Consider the following 6,830-nt stretch of genomic DNA (forward strand, 5'->3'; position numbering starts at 1 on the left):
TGCATTTCGCATAGTTCCTCACCCTGGTAAACACTGCATTAGTCTCTAAACTCCAGCTGACCTGAAACACAAGTGTACCAAAGTGTTATCTGTTCCTAAAAAGCAGCAAACCCAGATTTGGAGTGACACATTTCCCTGTAACCAGACGGGAAGAGCGCTGTATTGTCTGGCTTATGAAATAAGAATGAAAGAAATTACAGCCACGCAAAGCTTCACTTGGCATTTTGTCCCTTTGCGGTGAAGTCAGCCATGAATGTGTGAACCATTTCCAGAATGTAACTTTCTAAAAAAAAAAAAACAATGTGCTGTGACTTACTAATTGTACAACCGGGGTTAAAGGAGCCTGCTGGAAGGTGAGAAGGTGACAGAGCGGCAGAGGGGAGAAACATGGTCACGAAAGAAAACAAACCAAGCTGGAATAGGGCATGGTTCTCACGCACAGACTGGTCATGTATCTTGTCATGCAATCGCCGCCCTGTCACTGCGTATTAATGCTGACAGAGGCATTAGGCTGGTGCAGATCAGGACGAGACTGAGGTATGCCAAGACCAAAACTGCTCAAGGACAAAATCACTGTATTTCTATTTTTCAATATTGTGTCGGTCTTAAGTGAGTCAGTTATGTGGTGTTCCGACATTAAAACACCATTAAACCATGAGTGAATTTTACAGCCTATGAGTCAGTGTAGCCAATGGGTTTGTGTCATTGTGAACAAACCCCCGTTTTCCGCTAAACTAAATAGGCAATTATGTATTGTTTATTGCATGTTGTCCAGAGTCTGGTGCATGTCAAGTAATTCTCTTTTTTCTAGATTTATGTCAACATCCCCGAAAAAAAAAAATCAGTGTGACATTCGTTACATATATTGGTAAAATGTTCACATTCCAGAAGTCTGTTCTATCATGTTTTGATACTGACAAGAAAAAAATGGTTTATATCTGATCTGTTTCTCTCACCTTTTTTGAAATAAAAAAATAGTTTGTAACAGGAAATGAACTCAGCTCAATCTTTGTATTTTCACTGTTGAGGTTATTTTTCCTTTTTTTTATCAATGTTACATATTGTAAGCCTCAGAGACAGTGGCTTTTTTAGTGCCAACAAATTTTACCCCAGTAATCTTTTAATATTTTCTTCACAAGAAGCCGATTCAAGTTTGGATAAAAGGAGTGCAACAAATAAATCATAGCAAGTCAAAACCAAACAATAACTTTAAAAGAGTGTCAGATGGGCCTAGCATAGGTGGTCTGCTCCAGATGTGTAGTACAATATATCTTTGCCTCCAGAAATGCATATGGAATGCATTGTGCAAGTCATTCCCTTATGACTGTGGTGTGAGAAACTATGTGGCTGGCAAGACAGCTGATTCTGTTCAGGAACAAGAGAAATGTGAAATTTATCACCTTTGTGGGATTTTTGGCAAATTTAGAGGTCAGAAGTTCCCGGCTGGCTTGGGGTATGTATCTTGTGGCCTGTATGTCACAAGTAATGTCTGTGGTTGTCTGACAGGAGGAATAATAAATTATGCTCATGGTGATGGTCTTCCTGTGGAGTAAAATGATTCACCTTGTGGTTCTGTAATGAATAGTCTCCCAATGGACCATTGAACAAATAAGGAATTATTTGCTGCCCATTTGGATGCATAAATACAAAACACTTTTAACTGTGCTACATCAGTAAACAATTCAGTAAGGGCACAATCCCTCAAGACTTAAATAAATTTTGCTACATTCAGACATTTATCTTAGCCCTTATACTGTATATAACCTAACATTCATCTACGGTTTGGGGGATTTTTTATACTTTTCTGGGGAGACAGCACACAACTTAAGGGAGTCTTTAAGGGAAGATTCTAAAGATTTTTCATTTGACCTTTACTAGTAGAAACTCCAGTCCCCGAACTCCAAAATGAAGCAGCTTTTAAATCTTTTTAAATTATGACTTGCTTTAGACCTGGGGACAGCATTGGTTAATTAACACATCGGTGATAAATTAATTTGTTCTATTGCATGATTAATTGCTCAGGTGGAATCAAAAGAAGAATAACCTATAGCCTTTGATGATCAGATTTCAAGTATATCCTAAACAGATATCCCAATTGAACATTCAACAATATTCAGGACAGGTAAAAACAGAATGATATAGTGAACAGACTACATACCCAAAAACAATATCTGGTCTGTCTACGTAACTTAGCATTGTTGCACAAGTTAATGTCTCTTAACCTTAATAAGGAGGCTATGCAAAAACAAAACGTGTGTTCAAAATGCATTACAAATGTGTTTTAATGCATTTTGAAAATTTTAAAAGAGAAAAAAATAATACCAGCAAGAGGATAGTCTTTCTGTTGTAAACCATACAGTATGTGTGATTCTTTTAATTGTTGCTGCCAGAGGACATTTTAAAATACTCCTTCCTAACTTTCTAGTTAAGAACACCATCTTCATAACTAGTAGCAGAAATGTATAATCAAGAGTTGACAAACATTTGCTTATACTGTATGTGTGTGTTTTGGGAAGTGAGGGTAGGTTGTGTTAATCTGTAAAACATATTCTTGTGGCTTCTCTCAGATAGATACTTATTTTCTAGAATATTTTAAAGGATTTCTTCACATTTAAAATACTCACAAATCTTATTTAAAAGACTGTGAATCTTAGAATTTTTAAATCAAAAGTCAACGCTTTCCTTTACTTGAAATGTAATTTCTGTTGCTACCAATTGAGAGCGGTATATCTCAAGCAAAATTCAGCCACATTGAGAGCTAACAAATTATTTTTTTACCTTACTTGAATGGAGTTTAGTTAGGAAAAAAATACAGAGGCAATTTCAAATAATCCTTAAGTGGACCATTTACTGTAAGTCTTCTCTCTTGTTTATTTGAGGATCAAATGTCAAAGAAATAAGATATCTACAGATTATAATTGCTGTCGTTTTATGTGACAGATGTTTAAAACAGGCAGATGAAGGGTTGACGTGCTCTTTTACTGCACCTGCTATGTGATGTCTTACAGACTCAAAGAAACTCAGGAATAACAATACTCACTATGACATGGGTGCTATTGTAATGATGATGTGTGAAGAGTTGCTTTCATACCATATGTCCCTATAAATATATGGTGTGATAGTTTCTATTATTAAAAATCCCTAGTGTACTACAAATACATTTGTGCCCATGGTCCAGTGTTAACTGTCCCCAAGCAAAGTTTTCCCACACTTCCATGTTTACACTCCATTATTCCTAACTGTAAAAAAAACAAACCTTTTTCCAGTCCAAGGACTCCTACCTGGATAGAAGGAGAGACAGGGGACCACATTAGATTTTGACCTATCTCCTGTCACTTTTTTGCATATCATATTTTACATTCATTGATTTAAATGCCTAATAATGATGATGTTTATGCTGCTGATTAAATATCAATGAATTTACAGGATTACAAAACTCATTGTAATCATTCCACATACATTCTTGGGGAGATGGAGGATGATGGACAGAGCCCCAGATTGCTCTCTGGCTGGATTCTTGAAAGGTATTTGTTTTTCATGTAATCTGGGGCAGAAAATCCACTTCCACACAAAAAATGTTGTGCAAAGGATGACAAGGCCCCTCACTGTCTTTGTGCTCAGCTGGAGGAAATCCTCCTGGCAACACATCCGGCACTAGATGAGAGGCCTGGAGCCGTAAATGTTCCTGTATATGCTGTTTGAGGAGAGTTCAGTCGGTTCTCCTCAAGGGCTGTCAAATATAACCCTTCTGATGCATTTTCCTTCCACACAAAAGAGTGCCTTCACTCCCATCCAAAACAAAGAAGACCTCTTTGATTAGAAAAAAACAAGTCTTTTTTCTAAATATGGATTATTTCTGATAATTGTTACAGACAGTAGCAATACTTGCATTAAGTCACAATTAGATGTTGATTTCTGTTAAACACACAACAAAAATCACCATTCTGTCTCATCAATATACCTGCATGTAAACCATAGAATCCTGCAGTTAGAAAATGTGTTCTACAGCATGTAGACAGAATAAATCCTCACAGAACCAGAAGCTGGAAACCCACATTATGTTTAAAGGATCTGTGTACTGTAAAAGGTTATAAAGAAGCCTGTTTTTCTCAGCTCATAGTTTACAGAGTTTAGACACCTTCATTAAAATTAAGTAATTTAGAACTGCTTCCAATGTCTTTAAATGACTTGACCAGTCTGCACTATGTATGACAACATCATCCATATACAGTATATTATATTGCTGCAGTGTAGGTATGCTATATGTGAACCAGAAGGTACCACAGTAGGGAAATACTGTCCTGAGTAGTGCAAAAAATCAGCTTTAGGGTTTTCTGTGTCAGTGACACTTGCCAAATACCCCTTAGTTAGGGGTATTGATAGCATGTCTCTTGGCTTCTGGCAGCTTTTATTTGAAAAAAGATTTTTAAACCTTGTGATTATCACTTCATTTCAAACAGAATAAGTTCTCTTTCCCATGACTGAAATTGTGGAGTTAAGGCAGAACCATGCCTCCACTTCAGATTTGTATCTTTTACTAATTTCCAAGTAATATCACTACAACCTAGCAGTCTGGAAAACAAAGCCAGAAATCATCATTAAGTACAGAGTAAGTCCATTATTTTTTAAAGGCTAAAGCACTTTAGTTACATTTAATACTGTATGTGCAATTTTCATGCTGGAAATTTTTGAGAGTTGCAGTAGCAAAAGGACAATTTTATAAACACAATAAAGTTACTATTTATATCCTTGCACTATATAGGATTTTAAATGTCATTTACCTAAGGTTGTTAGGAGGTCACTTCTTCCTGTTTAGCTTGAAATCCTAAAAGCAATTAGCAAAGAAAAATGCTGCAGTGCTGCAGTGCCAATATTATTTGAAAAAAAAGTTGCAGTTTTATTCTATTCAGATTTCATTTTTGTTTTCTATTTTTGGTATTAGAAGCTGGCAAAGACTTAAACAGTACTTTTAGCAGAAAACTTGAATGCCAGAGAGTTATGGAAGAATGAGATTGTGTGGTCTTACCTTATTTTTTATGGATGAATGAGTGACTTTCTCATTTAATTGCTTCTTGCAAACAAATTTTGTGATAAACAAATGAAGCAGTCAACAATGTAATTAGTTTCACTTGTTATTGCAAGCACAACACTGAGGATGGGGAAATATTATTATTAACATTTTTGGTTTATAAACTAAAAAGACAGTTAAAGGATTTTTTTTTCTTTGACAACAGGATTAAGTGTGCTCTTCTATTACATCTTGCATCTGAAGCAAATAACTCAATACATTTTTGGACAAATCTTCATTCTGAAGTTAACCATTAAGAAAACAGACCATTTTTAAAATAAAATAAACTCAAAACATGAACACAAAACTTGCAGTGCATTTGTACACTGCCTTCAGACTGAGATTATTTATTTTCTCTCTGGGTTTGTAATCAGAGATAATGTGACCTAGAAAATAAAAATGAGAGAAAGGACTGAATCCACACTTTAAAGGGTCGCCAGGCTTCACCTCTGGAAACACAAAAGGCCACAGTTGTCCTTCAGTGAGGCCTAATTAAAGCTTTTGGACTTGTATACTGACTGATAGAATACCAGAGTTAGGTTGTCAGTGTAAATACACTGTTATAATGTACAGGGGCATAGAGGGAAGACAGAGAAAATAAAACAGAGGAGAAGATAGAGAGAGAACAAGGAACATCAAAATCACGCTCCTCTTCCTCAAGGCTTGTGCCATGCAAGAGCACCTTGTTCTGATCAGTTTTGGGGACCATATGCTGGCTAGGTAATTTTACATGAACATTATGCTGTATAATATAAACATCATTATAGAGTTTTTGTAGTCTTATTTTAGAAAATGCTGATTTTCTGTGTTGTAGAATACTCACACTCAAAAAGGTTCTTTCCTAGTTAGGAATACATTTTTAGAATGGGGAGATTGATTCCCATTCGGTTTTGGGCAATCATGTTGCAAGTCAGGAGATTTAGTTTTGTTTAGAATCCATTTATTAGGAAAAAAGGGCTTTCTTTTTGACTTAAGTATTGTAGTGCTTACATATTACAGGGGCTGAATTCTGGATTTTTAGAACATAAACTGCATTGATTTGTACTATTGTTATGTAATTGTGCCTTAATCATTGTTAATTTTAATCACCAAAGCTGTGTCAGAGATTTTTGTAACTATATAGAGTTTTGGGGAAATGACATTGGGAATGATTATAATTTAAATAGCTGGGATAAAAGCAGCTTAGTTGTCATCATCCTTCCTGAACTTCAGTTACCAATTTCCATTTTGTGTTTTTTTGTCATACCTGAAGTTGATCATCGCTTTATGAAAAAAAAAAAACATTATAACTTGCATAGAGCTTATGAATTTAGTTTTACATAATTTGAGCTGATTGACTCAGTTATTCATTCCAAATCCTAAAAGACTGTTTTTTTTTTTTAGGACAGCTAAAGGAACATGCCAGAAGACAAAAGTACAGAAATCTGCCTTGTGCTGTGATGTCAGGAGAAGATGATGTTTCATTATGAAATGCATTTAAAAAGAGTAGCAATACTGTAAATTGAGGAAGCTCTTTCCTCAGCTGAAGCCCATTCTCTGGATCGGAATTGTAAAACTCCCTGGTGAGCTCCAATCCTTTTAATCCCTTTGAACCTAGCTGAGCTGAAAATGACATTCAGGAGATTAGACACCCATATACTAATTTCCAGTGAAGATAATGTGTATTTCCACTGCTAAAAAAAGCAGTTGGTTGCTTGAGCTGCTGTTAGCTTTAAGAATGTCATAAGATTGAGCAAACATCAGAGTTTGTTTCAAATTAGTG

This window comes from Lepisosteus platostomus, chromosome 10 (assembly GCF_059453375.1).
Source record: "Lepisosteus platostomus isolate fLepPlt1 chromosome 10, fLepPlt1.hap1, whole genome shotgun sequence".
Lineage (NCBI taxonomy): Eukaryota > Metazoa > Chordata > Actinopteri > Semionotiformes > Lepisosteidae > Lepisosteus > Lepisosteus platostomus.